This window comes from Uloborus diversus, chromosome 1 (genome assembly GCF_026930045.1).
Source record: "Uloborus diversus isolate 005 chromosome 1, Udiv.v.3.1, whole genome shotgun sequence".
Classification (NCBI taxonomy): Eukaryota; Metazoa; Arthropoda; class Arachnida; order Araneae; family Uloboridae; genus Uloborus; species Uloborus diversus.
In genome coordinates, this window is record NC_072731.1 from 22,404,456 (window position 1) to 22,426,791 (window position 22,336).

A 22,336-nucleotide genomic window follows, 5' to 3' on the forward strand; every position below is an offset into this window, starting at 1 on the left:
AAAAAATTTTTTTGTAAAAATTGTTTCTGAAAAATTTTGGAAGCATCGCATATTGCATAGTCAGAGTCGCGTTGAAGAATAGTGATTTAACCAAGTTTCAAAGGATAACCTTTTTCATTATTTTGACATCTAACGCGGGTTTTACAGTGTTTATTGTGTGGATACTCTCAAGGGGTACTACTAATCTGCTGAAATTTCATCTTGATCTAAATTTCCGAGACCGTGAAGTCTCCTCGTGAATATTATTTATTCACGATAAGGTTCAAAACGTTCAACACAAAATTTACTCAACTTGGTAGAAAGCACACTGCAAATAAACCTGCACAGTTTGGAACACTTTGCTTCAGAAAAAGTGATCCTAATATGTGAATGTGCGCTATGAAGTGTTCTGAATAAGGGAAAGTATTCCGAATATGTTCTAGATACTGAACCTCGAGTGCCAACACACGAGTCCAGGCAGCAGATGGTTTGTCAACACATTTCATCTGTAGCTGTTTTGGTTTGCTTTGGAATAATTTAATGCAAGTTACTTATTTCCATTACTATTCATTACATTATGCTTAAACATTTGAAAATTGACTTAGCACTCGCAGATTGTTGAGCTTCATATTTTGTGTACATTATGCGTTAGCATTTGTACATTAAGGACTTGTACATCTCTGATCATTCACATTTTGTTTTCAATAAACTTTTATTCATCATACTGTTTAAGTTGTAGAAGAATAACTAAATTTCAAAATTATACAATTGTAATCCAGATGTTTGACCATCGATTATGCTTGGAACAAAGATCAATAACCTTTATTGTTATTTGTTACACTTCATAAATTTATGAAATTTGAGTCTCACAATTTAAATTTAACACAAATGCATAGTAAAGCAAAAAAAAAGGATGTTTGAATTTCTACTCTGAGCTCGAAATATATGCAAAAAGTTCTATCAGCTATCTTAATCTGATTTCTGAAACTATTAAAGCTTATATCGACTTGTATAAATGTATGTGTGTCTCAGTACATATATCGGGCCTGGAATTGTTCAAAAATAGGACTGGAAAACAAAAGGTTTAAAACCACTGGTTTAGAAGATAATTCTGAGAAATTTACCTTTTTTTTGCCTTATTTAAATCAATTTTACAATTTGCTGTTCGACACGTTAATAAAAAATTTTATGTTTTGAAAAATGACCATGTTCTATTTAAGAAAAATATACAACCTGATGAACTAAAATTAAATAACATATGATAAAAATTTTGATGAAAAACGTGTAATTATTGGATAAGTAAAAAGTTCATTCTGTTGCAGACATTAAAGAAATATTTCAATATTATACATATATTTCATGCAAACTATTTAATACTATAAAAGAGAGGCTCAGAGAGCCACAGACTATAATACTTGGAATTTTCAGGGCTTTAATTAAAAAAAGTTCTAATTTTAGCTTTAATAACGCAATTTTAGGCCATATTTTTAATGTTCAGAAAAAAGGTGTAGGGACACCTTCCCGAGATATTTGTTGAAGCTGATGTTTTAAAAATAACGTTTAAACTGCTTTTGGGTGATGTAAAGGTGAGAAAACGAGGCGGGCGGGGTCTAGAAAAATGAATTAAACTGGAGTTTTAAAATTGCAATTTTAGATTGGTCTTTAGTAAACTATAAGGGTAAGAGTTTCTATGAATGATCCCCTCCGAAAACGATTCAGAGGTGAAGAATTAAGAAAATTTTTAGGGGACTTATGGAGATATCCAACCTCAATGTTTCAAAATTTAATTTTGAAATTATAGTTTTAAGCTGAACTTGAAGACATTAGAAGAAGGAGACTCGGAGAATTTCGCCGTAAATAAAAAAAAAAAGATATCTTAAAAACATTTCAGCTATATTTCACGGTAAAAGGGCAGGGAGGATGGGGGGGGGGGTCTAATCCTAGAAAAATATTATCCAATTATCCAAGAGAATTTAGCGTTAAAGTTGATATATATTATTTGTGTTCAACTGATAAAGTTTATAAATGTAAAAAATAGCTTTTTATAAATTAAGTTTTTACAATAGAATCGTCTTGCATGTAAAAACGAGGATTCTGAAATACAACTGTCCAGCAATGCGATGTAAATTTTAAAATCTGCACATGTGTCAAATAAATTAATTTAAAAAATATTGAGTTAAATGACTATTGAGTAGTAAAACTGCAAATGATTTCTGCAGATGCGTTTCAAGATTTCCTTTCATTGAAAAGAAATGAACATACTTCTGTTCAAGCTCGAGTTATGAAAGACGTTTTTTCTGACGTCATTTGTATTTAAGTTTCCAGATATTTGAAACTGAAATTCATATTTTTCGTATTTTGAAAAGCTTTGAAACAATGAACCTACCACACTAAATTTACTTAAACGTTCGACTGAAACAAAATAAGTCAAAATTGATCAGCACTCAATTAATTAAACTTTTGCCCAAAGACGATGAGGATTCCGCAATACTACTTTCATCAATGTGATGTAAATTTTGAAATGTGTATTTATGTCAATTAGGTTAATTTAAAAAATTTTTTTTTACGACAAGATGTGTTTAGTAAACTGCAAAATAGGAGTTAAGAGGTTCTAGGTGCATCAGTTTAAAATGTAAATTAAATACGTGTTTTAATTTTTAGCTGCATTAGGGAACTTATTTCTTCCTTGAGACAATTTAACTTTTTAAACAGCACTCTGTACTTCAAAGTATAATTAAACGAGTTTGACCAGGAATTTCTGGCAACTCGTGTTTTTATTTAAAGAAAATCGCACTATTGAAAAAATTCAAGTACAACTGAAACTTTTTAAGCTGCAGTGACCCATTCAACTCCAACGTAATTCGTTTCGAATAAGATTGTATCTGCCAATAACAGTCAAAACTTGCATTGCCTCATCCGGTTGAAATTTCTCACTGCGCTACTGGTAGATAGCATCCCATCGCATTGAACACAATCGAGTTGAATGTGCCATTAATAAAAAGCAAGTTACGTTTAATAACTTTCGATCAACCTAATAATCGGATTTTCACAAAATTTTATTCCAGAAGTAATTTTTCCAAAAAATCATACTGAAATAACAATTTAGAAACAGTACCTAGTGAAATATTTGTCGCTCAATTTTTCACCAAGTTGGCGTCCATTCATAACATCATTTCAGGGGCACATTCAATCTAACATAATTGATGATTCAATTCGAACGAATTCTATCAACCAAAAGTGAAACCAGAAATTTCCTTCACTCCACCCAGAAGAAAATATCTCGCTACGTGACTGGTAGATGGAATTCGATCGAATCGAACATAATCGAGAAAAATATGCTTCTTAGTCGTCATTGAAAACTACACCGATTTGGCTCAAAAAAAGAAAAAGTGTAAACCTACTTTTGGAACCTCTGTGCACACCAAAAACGGAGATGCTTAACCAGACTCCACTCAGTCTACATACAAAATTTTAACTTATTACGGCATACAGTTTTTCAATTATGCGAGATACGTTAAAACCAGGGGTGAATTCGTGCTTGGTCTTACTGGAACGCCGTTACTTTTCAAGAAATATAATTCCGCTTCCACACAAAACTGGCCAAAAATCGTTATTCAATCATTTATCATTAGAGTCTCTGATACTGGAACATTTACGAATTCACCTCTGATACATATGTACTTACTGACGTCACGAGAAAACTCGTGATAATGAATTCAGTAGTTATAAAAAATGGGCATTTTCATTGCCGGTACATTCATACGCTCTTGAAGACGGGTCGAAAACACTAAACATACATCCGGGAATGAGTAAAATGGAATTTTTTTGGCCTAATTCAAATGAAATTGGTTTGCACAAGAAAGAAAAACTAAATGCTAACTAATTGGTAATTCCATCTTTGCAGTGAAGTTTCACAGCAATGATTAGTTATTAAAGAATTTCATTGCATTTTATTGGTATAAAAGAACACTACCTTCTTTAATGGTCATTAATCATAAACCGAGCAGTAGACTACTAAGTAGCTAAATAGTAGGAACGTAAGCAAATTAGATTTATAGACAGTAATAAAAAAGTTTTTGTTCTTAACGAATTATTTTTTTTTAAAATTAATTTATGTAATCATTTGTTTTTGACACATTTTTGTTTACTTTTTCACAATTGATTGGCTTTGAAAACTTATTTATGAAAATTTTTATTTCAAATTTAGTTGTCATTTCTGTAGTAAATACGATTTTGTACAACAATTTCTTGCTACTTTTTTTGCTCGTTTGTCATTTTGCTGTAAACTATTCAAATTGGTTTTGAGATGCCATTAGATTTTAAATTTTCATACTAATAATACAGATTAATAATCATATTCACTCAAAGCCTAAAGACATCATCAAGCCTGCAGTCTCAACAAAAATGAATTTAGTGAGTATTTTTTCTTTTTATAAGCTTCTTTTATACTTGGGTAGCACACATTCCGCGAGAGTATTAGTGATCGGTAATTGTTCCGAAACATATCCTAAAAACTGTACTAAAACGTGTGCCACAAAATGTTTAGCCCAAGTGTTAAAAAACCATTCTTTTACACTACTCATGAAATGTCTAAAATGTGCGCAAAAAGGATATACATTTTCCGAACAGTGTTTCTAGAAGTGTTTTGAAAACTGACCGGAAAAAGTGTTCTAAAAAGGGGACAAGTGTACGTGTTCAAAAAGTATTATGACATGTGTTCACAAAACGGTTCTAATAACTATTACAAAAATAGTGTTCTTAAAAAAGGAGACAAGTGTACGTGTGCAAGTAGTGTTCAAAAAGTGTTTGATTATTTGCAGTGCATCTTTTCTGCATGCCAAATGAAGCTCGACTGATGCTCAAAAAGTAGTGAGAATATTTGATAGGGAGCAGCATCAATCTGTTATGATTGTTGGCTCTCCAGTTATAACTCGTTTTTGGGATAGGGCACTGCGTAAATTTGCCCCCGTCTACCCTACTAACGAAAAAGTTGTCATTTGTGCTGTTTAAGTTTGTAAATTTCTGTACCTAGCAGTTTTTTCATATGCAATTTATTACCTTTGAAAAAAAAAGTTCCGTATTTTTTAAAACAAATTAACTAACAGAAATAGTGAATGCTAGTTTGTAAAGTATTTTTAAAATATTATGATGTTTTAAACTGATTTATTGAATTGGTTTGGGTTAGAATCTGAAAGGTAATGTCTTTGCACTTTCAAAGGGCTTATACCGTCAAAAATTTATTTTTTTACCGTTTATTTCACCATTGTTACAAAAAACAATGTCAAAAATTTCAAATGTGATGAAAAAAAAGTAGTTTTTCTAAAAGCAAGTTGAATTGTTTAGAAATAAAATACCATTGACGCCCAAAAGTGTAGTTAGAGTAGGCCTCTGAATTTTTCAGATTTTCGCAACGACAGGAGGTAGCTGAAGCTAACTGTCAAATCTACTAATGTCGCTGTAATTAGATACAGTTGGGGATACCGACTTGTTTGTTGTTTAAGAAAGGAACTTCTCGTATAAATTATCAGTGAAGTCCCTGAATTTTGCAGGAATTCCTTCAATTGTAGCAAACATTCAAGTATGCGTGACAAAAAACAGAGCTTTCCTTCCGTTGGATCGACTTGTCGGATATTCATTTATTTGCTTCCTTATCAATAAGAAACTGCTAAGTCAACCCGTGCAGTAAAGTGTCCACGGTAGAAATTTTTTGTGCCAATATATGCAAAGTTTAAAAAGTATTCATTACACAATTGAGAATCAGTGTACAGAAATTTTGGGGCCCGTCACAAATGACTTTTACGAGCACCCCCCGCCTAGGGCGCCCATATGCAAAATTTTAAGGGGGGGCTCAGATACTTTCCCCATGGAAACCGATTTCAGTACAGATTAGAGTTATTAAAATTGGACATTTTTAATAACTCATTCATTAACTTCTGGAGAAGAAATGTTTTTACATTTTTGCAAAGGAAAAAGTACTAAAAGCAAGGAAGTTCTAATTTCAAAGTGGGGCCTTGAGCCCCCGCACTTGAACCCCCATATGAGCGCCCTTGCCCCCAGCGTCTTGCTTTCATCAAGGTACCTACATATGTTTCACCCCTCACTTAAAAACCTCGGGCCCCCTTCAGGCTCCAAACAGAGCCAACAAGTGTCCCTTGTCTCACCCCCTCCCCTTGTGCATACCCCTGCTCATTTGTATCAACACCCCAAAGCATGACCCACGCATTTATGGAAGGACCGGGGCCGCTTCAATTTTTGTTAATAGATGTACAAATACAAGTTTTTTAACTCTCTTTTTTCGTCTCGGGCACTTTTTCAGGCTGCGTCGGACCCCAGTTTTTCTGGTCCCCTCCCGTTTCCTCAATGTGGGAGCCATGGCCCCCCAGAGCTCTAAAAACTGGAGAGGAAGTTGGTAAGAGAGGAAAGCATTGGCACGTGTGGGCTTCGGTTATTTACTTTGGTCCCTGGCTCAGGATAGAAAAAGAATAAACCTGTTTCCAAACGCTTTTTTCACGTAGAGAAAACAAATTACGTGCTTTTTTTTTGTTATGACACTTATTTAAATTCACACCTAACATTTTTCTTTAAGTTCAATTTAAAAACAAATTGCTCGAAGTGGCCTACTCGGCGGTTGGCACAGTCGGGGACAGTGGTGGCGCTAGGAAATCCCCGACAGGGTGGCAAACTTGCCCGACAAGGGGGCATAGCCAAATTTTACTTTGCAAGATTCCCCCCCCCTCCAATTCAAGTGATAAAGAAACTAATCATTTTTTGCTTCTAAGAACACGAATTCCCTATAAAAATTAAAAGCAAAAAATAAAAAATTTAAAATAGATAAAATGAAATATGTAGGGGAAAAAATCAAATTTTAAATGAAAAACATGAAACTAGGCTTTTGTGAGGTCATGCGAGATCAATAAACTAGAAATGTATGAGAATTAGATATTGACGAAAAGTCTGACTATGATGTAAAATCATTATAAATGTGTGCCCAACAGAATTTTATGCAGAGAAAGAAACTTAACAACAGGAATTTAGTTGTGCTTGTAGAAATTAGGGGGGTCCGGGGGTTTCCCCCCGGAAATTTTTCGAAATTGTAGCTCTGAAAACGCAATTTTAGATGATCTTCGGTAATTTCATGGAGAGAAGGATTTGGGTGCTCACCCCCAAAGAATTTTAAGAAATTGAAGTCCAATAAACGAATTTTTAGTCGATCTGTAATGGTATTTTATAGGGAGTGAGAGTCGAGGTGCACCCCCGAAAAAGTTTTAAAATTAAAGTATCGAAAACGCAATTGTAGGTCATGTTTGGTAACGTTAGAGTGATGGGGTTAGTGACCGATTAAGATACTGAGGGTCCCTCCCCCCCCCTTCCGTAATCAAACCTTATAAACACACAAATTTACGGAGGGAAATTCCCATGGCTCAAGGTTATAGCAGTGCTCATCCACTAGCTCAAAATATTTATTGGGGAGCAGAGAAACCCACATCTTAAGTAAACAAAAAAAAAAAGAGCAACTAATATTAAGTTAAAAAATTCAAAAGAAACTTGAGCCCGATGCCTAGCTTTATATTAAGATGAACTTCGCGAGTCAGAACACGTATAAAATTAAACTTATTTATATTTTCTTTCATTATATTATTTTTCCGGGATAACTTGGGAAAGCATGGAAAAGGGAAGACGATTACAACTACTAAGTTTTGCTAGCGCAAAGCAGAATCAAGACAAAAAATTGAAAATCTTTTGAAGAGCCTAGTTTGCTAAAACCCATTACAAGTATTTTATTTGATAACAAATAGAAACTGGGAACGGGTAAAAATTTTGCGCTAAAAAAATTAGAAAAGGTGCAAATTTTTACGATTTTTAATTAATTTGTATGGTAATAAAAGGTCTACATCGATTAGGCCTAGCTGGTGGTGGATGGAGCTGACGGGCAACCGGGCTAATCAGATAAATAATCATGATAGTTTCATAGGAGCTGCACACATATTTCATTCCTAGATTTTTACAAATATCATCGTACAAATCACAGCTATTTGGAGGAAAATGTGTGGGCCGCCGAAGCATGTTTGAAATAGAAAATAAAAGTTAAAATGTAGTGAGCGAGATTTAAATTATTGAAATGAATAGTCACACCAGCAGTTCTAAGCAAGAAAAATGACAGACTCCGACTTCGGGAATTTTAGAGCATTCGACTCTGATTCCACAAGAACTGGCAGGGGATTTTAAGGGAAAATGATCGACTCCGACTGCTGAATTTTTAAACCTTCGACTCCTGACTCCGACTTCTTTACCTCAAAATCAGTTCGACTTCAACTTCTCACCCGTTGGTTCTAAGTTTTTGAATGTACTAAACGAAAGTAATGTGTGTGTTTTGTGTAATCCAAAAAAAAAAAAAACGAAACTTGATAATATGATCGGCACTATGCTAAACTCGGTAACAAACGAAGGTGAAAAATCGCGAATCTCGTTTTTCAAATTCAATGGTTTGCCGTAGTACTCAAAAAGGGCTATTACTACTGTACACTCCCGATTATCCGCCGAATTGAGTGGCTCAGGTACCGCGGATAATCCGAAAAAGGTTTAAAACCAGAGGTAAAGAAGACAGAAATTACCTTTTGCTTGAGAATGATTGTATTGTAAATAAAACGTGAAACGTTTAAAAGAGATGCTTCATTAAAAAATATGTGTATTTCAAGTTCTACAGAATTAAAATAAACTAAAATTTAAATCAGGAACTTTCCGTCAACCTAAAACATTCAACTGCCCAGAAGTGAAAACAGTGTGTGACCACAACAAAAAAGACCCCATCAGAGAATTCCCAGAAGACCTGTAGGCGTTTTCCTAACCTTTCTCAATCGGAACAGATGATAAAGATAATGTCTTATGCTCTTTTAAACTAGGGGTCTTCAGTAAACACATGTGTTTTACCGAAATCAGCTGAACGCTTTCCCTTGAGGCACGTGTCAAAGAGAAGTTGATGACAATGCATACCGACTTTCACGTTTTTTGAGAAGGAGCACTTGTCGTGGGAAAGGGAAAAAAAATCTGGAACGAATTGATTTCAGATCCGCGTTTTTGAAGAACAAAATTTTTCAACTATTTTTTTTTTCTTTTTCCGAGACTTTCGCAGATAAATCCACTCGTGGATAATCGAGAGTTTACTGTACTTCAAACAATAAGATTTACACTTAATGTTATTTATAAAAATCAAAAAATTGAAAATAACTAAAGCGTCTGGTGGACAAAAATATTGTTTCGGCTCTCCTGAAAAGAGCCAATTTTCACATTCGGTAGTTCAGCATAGTGCCGACGATATTACGACATAAACAAACTTATTAAGTATCAAAGTGATTAACATTAATTGCACCAGTTTCTTTTGTGTAAGGTTTTTCTCTTTTTTTTAAAAATTAACTATATACCTAACTTTTTTCAAGTTTTTTGAAGCATTCATAATTCGAAAATGCATAACCATTAGTTTCAAACTTTTTATTGAACATGCCAGTTGAAATAGGTCATAATTTCAAATTTCAAGTTTTAATTCTCTTTCCAGACTAAAGGGGGAAAATGTAAATTCAAAGTCTTACCCCAAAATTTATCTACATAGATCATTTTTGCAGATCTACGGAGTCGGAGGGAAAATGACCGACTCCAACTCAGGGCCGGATTTAGACTTAACGGGGCCCTAAGCCATTTTAGGTGTGGGGCCCCTTTTGCAGTTTTAACAACGTTTCTCTCGGTGGTGTAAGAGAGGCACTTTTTTTTTATAATTTTTTTTCTCCTTGACAATGTCGGTCTCTTTCATCTGATACATACAGCAATACTTTAATTTTTGATGATCGTGTTTTAATCGTTTTTGTTTATCGTGTTACGATCGTTTTCCCTGATGTCCTGTGTTGGATTGACCTTAAGAGGGGAAATGTTATCAAGAAAGTCACACATGACTCCCCTTTAAGTGGAGTACAAAATATTCCCAATTGTAGGGGGCCCGGGGATTTCTTCCCCGGAGGAAATTTTGAAAAATAGATATAAAATTCTGCATTTTGAAGCCTTATAAGATGTAGTTGCAACTACAAAAATATCAGGACAGAAATAGGCAAACAAAACTTTTTTTGAGTTATAAACTCTTTCAAAAATTAAGATAATACACAGTAAAAATTGTTTTTGATTCGAAAAACCAATGACAGCAGTCGACAGAGAGAAACAGCGCGGGAAACGAAAAGACAACGCATTGCTTCGTGCTCATGCTCACATTGGCTTTCGATACAATTAATTTTTAATCACCCCTCTAACTCACCGACAAACAATTCAACTCCGACTCCTTTACCTTAAAATCAGTTCGACTCCAACTCTCACTCCGACCCCGCAATCACTGGCAGTGTTACAGGCATTGAGGGAAAATGACTCCGACTCTTGGAATTTTTAACCTACAAATGCCGACTCAGACTCCTTGTCTCCAAAATCTGTCCGACTCCGACTGCGCAGCACTGCTTTTTTACATTATTTTAGTACTTGAAAAAAAAGCATATTAAAAAAAAAAGAATATAGCTTGCAAAAGAAAAAAAAAATAAAATAAACAAGATTGAGTCTGGTATCAGTCTGTAAGTTGGTTTGATCGATCTCGAAGGAGCAATGTTGACTTTTGAATTGGACTTGGTCCAATCAAATGATTACAGCGGTCTGGGCTAAGCGCAGCTTTTACTTTAAGTTAGAAACATGAGTTTCGACTACATGATAACATCTGAAAAAAAAAAAAAAAAGGAAGCAAAATGTATGTTTTCAATTGCTTTTAACACATGATTTATTTATTTATTTAATTTTGCCTTTTCCAAAAGGTTCGCCCCTCCCCCAAACATTTTTCTCAAAAAGAACCCAAACCCGATGCATTATCAACCCGACGTTTAATAATCTAATGATTGTTTAGTTGTGCCAAGCCTGAATGTTTAGTAAATCATTCTTCATTCCCAACAAAACTATTATGCAGCCTACAAACAAGATCAACATAAGTTTTTGAGAAAAATGTATTTAAAATGTTAAACATCTATTTGCTTTTATTATATTAGTCCAAAGAATTTTTTTCCTGCATTTAGCATTTGAAGACAAGACATCATTGCACTAAAAAATTAAAACATTAAATCTACTTTAGTACACTTCCTTGTATATGAGGTAAAAAAATCGTTTACTCATCGATATGTTTTGTTGCAGAATAATCAACAATAATCAGAAAAGTTGTAAATAACTATAGTAATAACTTACTTGTAACTTCTGAGTGAAAATAAAGTACTTTAAAATGCATCAATAAGTGCGGTCTGCGTCTGCGGGATCCTGCACACTTGACGTGCTGATGAAGAGCTGTTTAGCGAATGTAATAGGAAAGCAAAAATCTCCGAAGCATGTTTTTTCTTCCCCGATGACAACCCCCCCCCCCACCCCCATCCCCTCTCGTCTCGTCCTGGCTATTGTCATTCAGTACGTATTTCTCTTGTAACCCGATGACGACGCCTTAGGTCTGACCGTTAATCACCACTGCATTCTGCAGGGACGGGGATGGTACTCTTTTAGTCTAAGTGGACACCCTGAGGTCAAAACCAGCTCATCGACACCCTGCATCGACAAACAGAAATTTCAAGGATCAAAACACACCATTTCCCCCGAAGTAATAGCTATATTTTGTCACCATCTGGACGACGTTATACGGACTCGGGCTAAACTTGCCTCAAAGGGGATTGATTTTTGTTTCCTTTTATATATATATAAGATACTTCTACTTTTTTCTACTAATTTTTTTTTCTAGTTCATATATGAGAAAATTTTATCATTTACGATAAACGCCAAAGCAAACAGATTCCCCGACGAAATACTAAATTTTCCCCGACGGGGGGGCAAGACGCTTCCGACGAGGGGGCAATTGCCCCCCCTGCCCCTCCCTTGGAGCCACGTCTGGTCGGGGATCCCCGACTAGCCGACCCGGCCAGTCCGCCCCTTTATATATATATATATATCTCTTTAAGACCGGGAAGGGGGGAATTTTTTACTACAGTTAGGTCCTGACTTTTTCGATCAAGCTATTTTGGAAATGGAATCGTCCACTCTGAGACCCCCCTTCGGCAGCATCTCGTCAGTTCTTGTGTGCACTAATTACAGGAGGCGTGGTAAGCTGTCACCTTAATCGCTGTCGCGCTTCAGGCGTGCAGCCTTTTTCGCTATTTCCCTAGATTAGTGTTTATCGCGTATGTTGGTTCAGCTGTCTGCGATCAGACACATGGGATGTTTTAAAATTAGGAATAAAACATCTGAATTGCAAAAAAAAAAAATATTCAAAAGTCAAAAGCAGCTTCGGAATGAAGAATTTCAAAGGGAAAAATAGAACAAGTCGCGTGAATGAAAAAGAATGAATATAAAAGTTTCTTCATTTCCCCCTTCCTCCCGAAATGCGGGCACAAGTTATTAGCTATCAATCCTTGTAGTTGTATTGCCATTGGGAATAGTACATCACTGTCACTTGTCCCATCAGTTGAAAATACTTCGGTCGGAAGAAAGGATCTTTGAGGTGGTCTCACAGCGTGACTTTCCATCAGTTCCTATAACCATATTGCTAATAAGTTCGGTTTTTTTTTTGGATATTATGTTCAGCCTACAGCGCAAAATGCCTAACCTTTCTAGCAGCTTTTGTTTTTGGAAACATTTCTCCCAATTTCGATTGATTAAAAAAGTTTGAGCACAGCCAATAACTTTATTCTTCTGCAGAATAATAAATTATAAAACATATAGTTCTTTTTAATACATGTTTTCCTTTTTTTATAAAGTTATTGAAAAAGGCTACAATAAAATTATAAAACATTCTTTTTTCAGAAATATAAATATTTTTTAGATTTTTAAGAGACATATTTTAGAATTACAGAAAATCAGAAAAAATATATGTAACAGGGGCATGGCGAGAGAAGGTTTGCCGGGTTGATTCCCAAATCCCTTAACTTTCTCATATTGATTGTAAATCTTAATATATCTTATACACATATATTAGCCGCCTTCAACGCGTAGATGATATTAATCATAAATAAGAACATTACAGTTCAAGCACAAGCTTAAGATTTATTATGCAATAATTTAAATTTTCCAATTTCAATCAATTCCATTTGCACAAACTGATGAGAATAATTACTGAAAGAATGTTTTTGAAACTATTTTCAAACATTTGGAAGAAATTGCACCCCTATCTCTTTTCCATTTCTGAGTATACTACGGACAAGTAATAAAAGCTATCCCAGCCAGGAAAAAAAAAAGGAAAGTTAAAAGAAAATAATAGAAAGATAATTTTTCAAGAGTAATAATGAAAAAAAAAAAAAAAATCTTTTCCTCAAAAAATGGGGGTTAAGAGAATGCTTAGTGGGGAAGCCACGAAATCTTATTTATTTCCCCCTTTTTTTTTTCTTTTTTAAAATAAAACTAGTCTATGTAATTCGATTTTGACATTACTTATTAAATGACAGATAGAAATGGAGTTTGGCGTCAAAATTTGGGATGAATAGCCACCGTAGACTAACTCTTCCAGAGCCGGATTTAGTGGAGGGCAGGCGGGGCTACTGCCCCGGGGCCTCCACAATAAAATTTTTACAAAATATCCTAGCTTTCACGGGTCAAAAATATCGGATATGTACATATATATCAAAATATGCGGATATACAGTAGAAGACCATTGTAACGCACACCTTGAGACCAGAGCTTTTGCGTTATACAGGTTTTTGCGTTATATAGGTCATTTCACAAATTTTGACACTAAAGTTCAGAATATGTCTCTATATTAGCACTTCAGAATGAGTTTTATCTGCAATGAGTATTAAAGCACCAACATTACAATTAGTTACTCACAAATAAATATGTTTCACAATCAAACGAAAGTGCATTATCCTGCACTTCTGCTAGCTTCTTGGTTTGCATAACAGCTGCATTTGCAAGAGCCATCTGGTATTTTCTGTTTACTGTAAGGAGGGTACTAATTTCCATTTAAAAGCTTTGGATTAAGATGGAAAGATGAAAAACTGTTTCAAAATAACAATTTTTATGTTTGCATAACAAAACAGAGGTATTTTTTTAACTTCAAAACCTATTGTTTACTTCTGGAAAGTTGTACGGTTTATAGAGAATTGCGTTATATAGGTCGGCGTTATAATGGTCTTCTACGTTATATCAAAGTATCGGATATTATCGAAAATATGATGATCTTTTCGAAAGGATTAGGGGCATCCACTCCTTCGTTTGCCCCGGGGCCTCCACACTTCCAAATCCGGCCATGAACTCTTCCAATTATAATCTTCATTCCAATGAAATAACATAAGAAAAATTCAGTTTTTTTTTTTTTTTTTTTTGGAGTTTTTTGGTTTTATTCCCGCAAAATAAATTAATACGTAAAATCAATCCGAGTAGAAATAATTTTTCAGTCGATTGTTAAATTTTAACTCTGAAAAGTGAGAGGGCAAGGCCCCTTTACTTTTGAAAGTAAGGTAAAATTGCCCCCCGCCCCTCCAACCCACAAACACACAAGTTGCCATGGTTATCGTATATAACTAGCTAATCGAATATGATAAAGATGAGAGCATACAACTTTTTAACATAGAAATGCAAGATAGATATATCTGTAGTGAACGAAAGTTTTCTTGTTTTGATGCAACTCTGAAATCGCTTAATTATTATTGACAACAATTTCATATTGGGGGAAGGAGGTGACATTTGTTTTCTCTTAAAAAATCAATTAATTCTAAATTAGTGCTAAAAGTGTAAATGCATCAGATGTAATAGAAGCACAGATTTAGATTTTCTTTACATTTATTAGTAAGTAAAATGCTGTATGACATGATTTTAAAAAAATATTCCCTAAAATTTATTCTGATGATGTTTTCCTGAATAATGAGATTCATACAGAAGTAAATATGTACTTGAGTTTGTTTGAAGAATTTAACAATTAATTTATATTTTCAAGGAAACAAAGTTGTGGGATATGCTACTGAAAGCAAGAGATAATGTCTTTTTAAATTGATTAAATGAATTTAGGAAAGAATTAAATCCGAATTTTTGGTGTTTGTTACACTACAATCGTTAAAGGGATATTACAATGTGACTTAGCGGCATTAGAAATTTCTGTTAATCCCACTTCAGAGACAATTGTTTTTGAAGATTTAAGCAGATTGTCATTTTTTACCTTTTTTTTTTTTTTTGTAAATCATGGTTCTGAATTTACATGTTGACAAACTGACTGAATTTCCCAAATTAATGAATAACATGTTGCTCAGAAGAAAACTAGAAAATGCTATTTTGTGATTAAATTTTTATAAGTGCAAATATATATTATATTGCTAGCAAGTATCACTTTACTCAAAATTTTGAACTGTAAAGGTAAAGTGGATAATACGGTAGTTTGTAAATTGTATAATATCGTAACAAAATTCTTTTCTTTTGACCATTCTGAGAGAACTAGTATCTAAGGCATCTTCTTTAGTCACCCGTGCGACCTGAATACTGGAGTTGGTTGACCCATGTTATGTGTGTTTTAAGTCCTTATGGAATTATGCCCTCCTATCTCACTTTTTGTGGGGCGCTACTGTTTGGGTAACAGTTGTGTGGTGGGGTGCAGTGTGCAGTATATTTTCACGAGCAAGTTAAAGCTCTGGGCAGATTTGTTTTGTTTAGATGCCTTCCAAGCTCTGATTTGCCGAGTAATACTTTCAAGTTTCTAAAACTGGAAAGAAATAATTACATTTGGGTTGAAAATAAAAATAATGAAAATAGAAAAGGTTAATAGATGGCGAAATATTGCAAGTAGTAATTGCACACCCGTGTTTCGAGGTTCCTTGTAAACCTGAAGCATGTATATGCAGTTATTTGCAAAGTTTGTGCTTTAATGTTGTACGAATTATCATGAAAATTATACAAAACATTAATTTATAAATCCTAGAATAGAATTTATTTTTAAAAAAGTGGTACAAAAAAGTGAGGATTAGAAGTGGAGGAAATTGAAACGAAATCGTACAACGCATTCATCTTTTCTCATTTTTTGAGGAAGCCAAGCGACATCAAGTCATTAGCAGCTCCCCATTCATGCAGTTGTCGCTATCACTTGCTAAATAGCTATCGGCTAGAAGAAAGGGTCTTCTTCGGGGAGGTCTCGCAGTAGGGTGTCTTCTTCTACCCACCACCCCTGAATTCGCATAACTCGGCCGGGTACGGGCGGGCTCGGATCTAAGTTACAAAGCCGTATAGGGCCGGCCTCGGTCTTAAGGAGATATATATATATATATATATATATATAGTGCTCGACATTGAAAATGCAACACCAAGAAGGAGTGGTCAGAAAGTGATGAAATTTGGAAAAAAGACAGAGACAGCAAGGAATAATAATTGATCTTAATTTCAAAATGATAGGCAGAATACAGAGCGAGAACGGCGTCGGCTCAGTAGTATGTAGGAACAACGCGGACAGCGATACATGAAGAAACACTCTAGGCATAGAGCAAATAACGGTGCGGATGGTGTCCAGAGGGATGGCTCTCCATTCCCTTTCAACCAATTGCCACAGTTCGTCTTCTGAACGAGGCAGGGAAAGAGTCCGCAAACGGCGTCCAATCACATCCCACACATGTTCGATTTGTGACAGGTGAGGAGAGTATGGTGGCCAGGGAAGCATCTGTGCCTTGGAGAGCATGTCGGCACATGCGAGCACTGTGTGGCCGGGCGTTATCCTGCTGACAAATTGCATTAGGTAGCCCTTGAAGGTAAGGGATTGCTACCGACCGCAGCACATTATCGAAGCATCGTTGGGCCGTCATAGTGCCCTGAATACTAACTAGAAGTGATATGGAATTATCGCAATGCGCCCCAAACCATTATGCCACGTTGTCGTGCGGTGGGACGTTGCTGCCGGATTAGATCTGTCTCCACGTCGACACCACACATGTATGTGGCGACTATCACTGGATAAACAGAAGCGGGATTCATCTGAGAACACGACATTTCGCCATTCTGTCATCCACGTCGCTCTAGTCCGGCACCATACTAAACGTTGTTGTCTATGTTGTGGGGTCAATGGCACTCTTTTTAGCGGACGCCGTGATTGCAGACCACGTGCGACCAAGCAACGGGAAATGGTTCTGGTTGACACGGGAACGTTTAGAGTATCTTGCACCTGCTGCAGAATCGAGGAACAAGTGACTTGTGATCTGTTCTAGCTTGTCGGTGGAAGCGTCGATCCACGCGTTCTGATGTCACTCTGGCTGCCCCTGCACCGCTCAATCTTACCACATTTCGTGTTTCCAACCATCTTCGACACAGTCGATGCACCGTGCTCGCATCCATGTGGGTATCAGCTGCGATTTGACGTACGGACCAACCTCCCCTTTTCAGTTAGATCACCATACCCCTCGTAAAATCGTCTCTCTGCTGGAAGTGCCTTCGTTGACGTCGCCCTGACATTCTCTCGTGTTACACGTATCCTCAAAGACAAAAACAAAATTTCTTCGATAATTTTCCAGTCAGAAATTACGACACGAATATTGCCCATTCTACAAGCTCCTTCCCTTATATCTTACTTCACTTGCGTCGGAGAGTTGCGCATTTCACATCATTTACGTAATTCAGTGATGTACGTCTACTCTAAAATTTGCATAAATTTCTGAACACTCCTTCTTGGTGTTGCATTTTCAATGTCGAGCAGTATATATATATATATATATATATATATATATATATATATATATATATATATATATATATATATATATATATATATATATATATATATATATATATATATATATAAACTTTATACAATGAAGTAATAGAAAGGGTAAAGACATATTTGTGTCAAAAGTTCTTCCTGTTCGTCCGATAAAACATCATGTTATTAAAGATGAATTAGGAAAGAAACGTAACTTACCGAGTGAAAGATTGGAATCAAATCCGCTGGGCTTAACTGCAGGGAGGAAGAGAAAATAAATTAATTATACAAATTTGAATTTATTTCGAATAAGTTAATTTTCTGAAATTAAGAATTTTTTTTGGTAGCTACTTTATGTGAGTAAAAACTATAAAATGGTACGCATTTCAGTTCATGTTTTCGGATATTTTATTCCCACTTAATATTATATTAAAAGAAAAATAATGAGTTTTTAAAGTGACAGTTATTGCAAGGTTGTCTTGGCGAGTTAAAAAAAATCTTAGTGAATCTTCTACTCTAAAAGTTCGAAAAAAGTTATAAAATTCCGCTAAAAGTTATTAAGGATAGAATAAACCGCTAAGAAGGTCATTAAATTTGAACATAACGCGTCACATAAATAAATAAATAAACAAGTCATTTAATCAAAGTAAAGTGGTTGAAATGTAAAACAATCCTTCCACTCTATTACTTATTGCTAATTTCAGCAAAAGACCATGTTACAGTAAAATAGCCTCATTCATATTTAGCGTATCTAAGCTTTCAAACTTAAACAAAATAGACTGAAACTAAATGGCACAAATTTTAAATATTTTTAAAACTTTGCGTTGAACTTAAAAGTCAAACAAATACATGGTAATCAAAATAATTTAAAAAAATATTCGAAACACCAACTGAAAGATAACGCTTTAATTTAAATTGCTGAAAACTTTTCAAGTTAAGAATAAATATAGAATTATCATGACCAATTCAAAACCAAAAAATAATGATCTACCATTGGATGAATGTTATCATTAATGCGAGTAGGTACGTACAATTTTGAATTTCAATGTATCTTAAGTTTTCCCGAAATTGACTTAAACTGAAACTATTTCGAAAATAGCGTTTTCACAATTAGAGCAACTAGGATAAAAGCACCAGTAATCAGCCATTTATATGATCGATTGTTGATTTTTGTTAAGTTATAAATTTAAGCAATCAATACAACAAAAAACATTGTAAAACTTTAGGCTATACTTTATTGATAATGATTCACTACTTTGTTTCAGAAATAAAAACTTTTTCACTTTAAAAACTAACCTATTGTTAATACGAGAAAATGCACCAATAATCGGCTATAGAAATGCTGTGCTCGACCGTGTATGAGCCCATTAATCGGCCGTTTCATTTTCATTACTGTTATTGTGTATGAATGAGTAAATGTAGACAAAATTTAATGCGAAACTTACAGCACAGCATTGCACTTGCAAATCGATATGATTGACACGTGACTCGTTGGTCCATATTCAGTGGAACGAAACTTCAAGATACGGAATGTAAAATTAAAATTATAGTTTTGAAATTAAATTCTCTAAAAGCAATAGAAATAAATTTTTTTCGAAAAACACTAAAAAGATTCGCAAGCAAAATCCCATCTAAAGAAATTGATCATTAGAAACAAAGATACTTTAGCGAGAATGATCTGGGGCAGGATACATTTTCTAGGTAGATCCGTATTTGTAAAGTTTTCCAGAAGAAGAGAGGGGAGGGGGCAAAGAGTATGAACTCAGCACATTTTGTAGGAAAAAAGAAGCAGAATGCAAGCAAAAAAGCATCATTACATTGTGTTTGTGTAAGTTTTACAAAAGGTGAAGAGAGAGACCAAATAGGTGGAAGAGAAAAAAATCATGAAGCGCATAAATGTACGAAAATGCAATCAATCAAGCCATCGTTGATCAAAGTATCAGTTTTTTTTTTTCTTTTCACTGCTTTTATTTAATGAAATTCTACTAATTCGTGTTCTTAAAGCCAAATTTTTACATCAATAGATTGATTTTGGTGCTATCTCCTTTTAAAAAGAAAATGCTCATTTTTCATAACAATCTAGGGGAACATGGGGCAAAGTGAAATAGCGGGGTAAAGTGAAATGGTGAAATATTAACTCTGGTTTTAACGCCACCTATCTAGTGATATTTTAACTATGAAGTAGCACATGTAGTGTATTCCTGTCAAGAAAAAATTACCTGTGAAAATCGAAGCATATAATAGAAAAAACTCTGAATTAGCTCTGAAAAGCAAAGCTAAATACAAACTATTTTCAAAAATCAGTACTCAAATTGTAATATTTAATTGAAAATTAAAAATTAGTTTGTTACTATCAAATGATAAAGTTCTTGTTATTAACATTTTAAACATTAATTGGGACCTTTTAGTATTCGGTGCAGTATTTATTTAGTTAATATTTTGTTTATTTATAGTTTTAATATTTTTCCCAATTAGTCAAGTGCATGCGGGGCAAAGTGAAATAGTTTATTTCGTTTTCTCATTCAATCATTTATGAAATCACTTACGCATTCATTTATTAACGAATTTATTTACATTCCTCCATTTACGATATAATTATTTCACTCATTTTTTAATTTATTCACTATTTTATTGACTCATTAATTTTTCCTCGTGCATGAATTAATAAATAAATATATTTGTTACTTTATTGTTGATTTATCTTTTTATTTATTAAATTATCCTTTTATTTGCTCATTATTGTATTAAAAAATATTTTAGGCACATCTTTTCTGCCAAAAATATAATAAATAATGTTTTAATGCAAGTTTTATTAAAAAGTACAAAGTTCTTTCGTTTTATACTGTAATTTTCAAAACAAATTTCCAATTTGTTCATTTTGAAAAATCTCAGTAATCTTAAAGATTTCACTTCACCCCACATTCCTCTACTATACCTAATAAGTTAAAATGAAAACACTTCAATTAAAAAGCTATTTATTATTTTCGGTTAATACCAAAACTACCAGTATTTTACCTCAACTAATACCCGTATTATAAAATTTCAAAATAGCTTTAAATGCCGGTATTCGGTATCACGGGACGCGGGATCCCGGCCGCCAAGGAAACCAAACGTCAGCAGTCAACAAAAACAAATCCACCGTCAAGAAAGACGGAAGAAAATAAATGAGAGAACAGTTTACACGACAGAACAAGTTGGGGTTTTCTGGGGTTTTCAGCTCTCTGTATCTCAGCCCCATGAAGACCCCTCGGAGTGAAGTTTTGGTATACTCAATCTCTAGTGGCCCCTGACGACGTGAACCAGAAGAAAATCCCCTGGACCATAGAGGGAGGCGGAATTCGCTCATGCGCAATCGCTGTGGCAAATTTGGGATATCCGCTATTTGACGTCGAGTAGACTTGTATAGATCTTCTGACACATTTAAATTCAAAAGAAGGCCTAAACCCCAAAACCCTCAGCCTTAAAAAGTTATGATATCTAATTTGCCCGCCAAGTATCTGCCAAACCATCATCCTCCATCTTCTCCTTTTTCATCACACCTACTTCCATTAGAACTTAATCCCAACTTAAACTCCTCAGAAATATGGATAGATCCTTTAAATTGATTATACTGTTTGGCGGGAAGCTTTTCAAAGTGAAGTGGTTGCTTGGTGAGCAAAAAGCTTCCCGCCAAACAAGACAAACAATTTAAAGGATCTATCCATATTTCTGAGGAGTTTAAGGTGGGGGGAGGTTCTAATGGAAGTAGGTGTGATGAGAAAGGAGAAGAGGGAGGATGCTGGTTTGGCAGATACTTGGCGGGCAAATTAGATATCATAACTTTTTAAGGCTGAGGGTTTTTGGGTTTAAGATGTAGGATTTCTTTTTTGTGCGGAAAAGTTAAAGGTTTTCTTGGCGGGAAAAATTTTACAACAGGGTATTTTTTTTATGAGATACCTTTATACCGGTGTTGTAATTACTATTTTAGTATGTTTAGGATTTTTCAATGTTTTCTTAGTCGTATTGCAGTAGCTGTTTATCCTCATTGTTAAAAATAAATAAGTAAAGAAAAAACATAACTTACAAAAAAATGGTGCTGGAAGCATTTCAGCTGAAATAAAGAAAATAAAAAATAAAAATGCAGCATGTGTAGCAAAAATATTTTTCAAAGTATTGCAATGAAGTCATTTAACAAGTATTGTGGAGTTGTTGAGCCAGTTTATGCAAAGACGGCCAGGTTTTTTTTGGTATAAAAGCCGTTTCCGAAAGAGGGGGGGGGGGGAGCAAGCCCTCTTCTCCGTAAAACATTCCAAATTTCTGCCATATAATATTCCGCAATCTCTCTTTTTTTAACATTTTAGTTAAATTGACGGTGTTAAGTTTTATGACTGCTTATTTCAGGGGAGTTTTTTCCCTCCTAAAGAATAAAAAATGACGAAATTATTTTTTAAAAATGACGTAACAACACATTGAGGCCAACATTTTGACTTTTCTAGGGGGAGGAGAAAAGGGTGTGTAGTATATTCAATAATAGAAAAACAACAGTAGAAAAACAACAAAAACAAATCGCATTTAATACAGGGCTAGCTCAAAATAATATCTTGGTTTAAAAAAGTTATATTGCATAAACTATTACACTTATTACTATAAATGATACATAAAAATAAAGATAAA

General features: G+C 34.5%; 1 long non-coding RNA gene across 1 annotated transcript in view; it reads right to left on the reverse strand.

The window, feature by feature from the left end:
* The window catches only part of LOC129228373 (uncharacterized), a 35,814-nt gene that overhangs the window by 11,664 nt on the left and 1,814 nt on the right, over positions 1 to 22,336 (reverse strand). The window contains exons 2-3 of the long non-coding RNA XR_008580917.1: positions 21,747 to 21,773; positions 17,903 to 17,938 (exon numbers count right to left, since the gene is read on the reverse strand). This is a non-coding gene — a long non-coding RNA (uncharacterized LOC129228373). The remainder of the gene's footprint in view (positions 1 to 17,902; positions 17,939 to 21,746; positions 21,774 to 22,336) is intronic.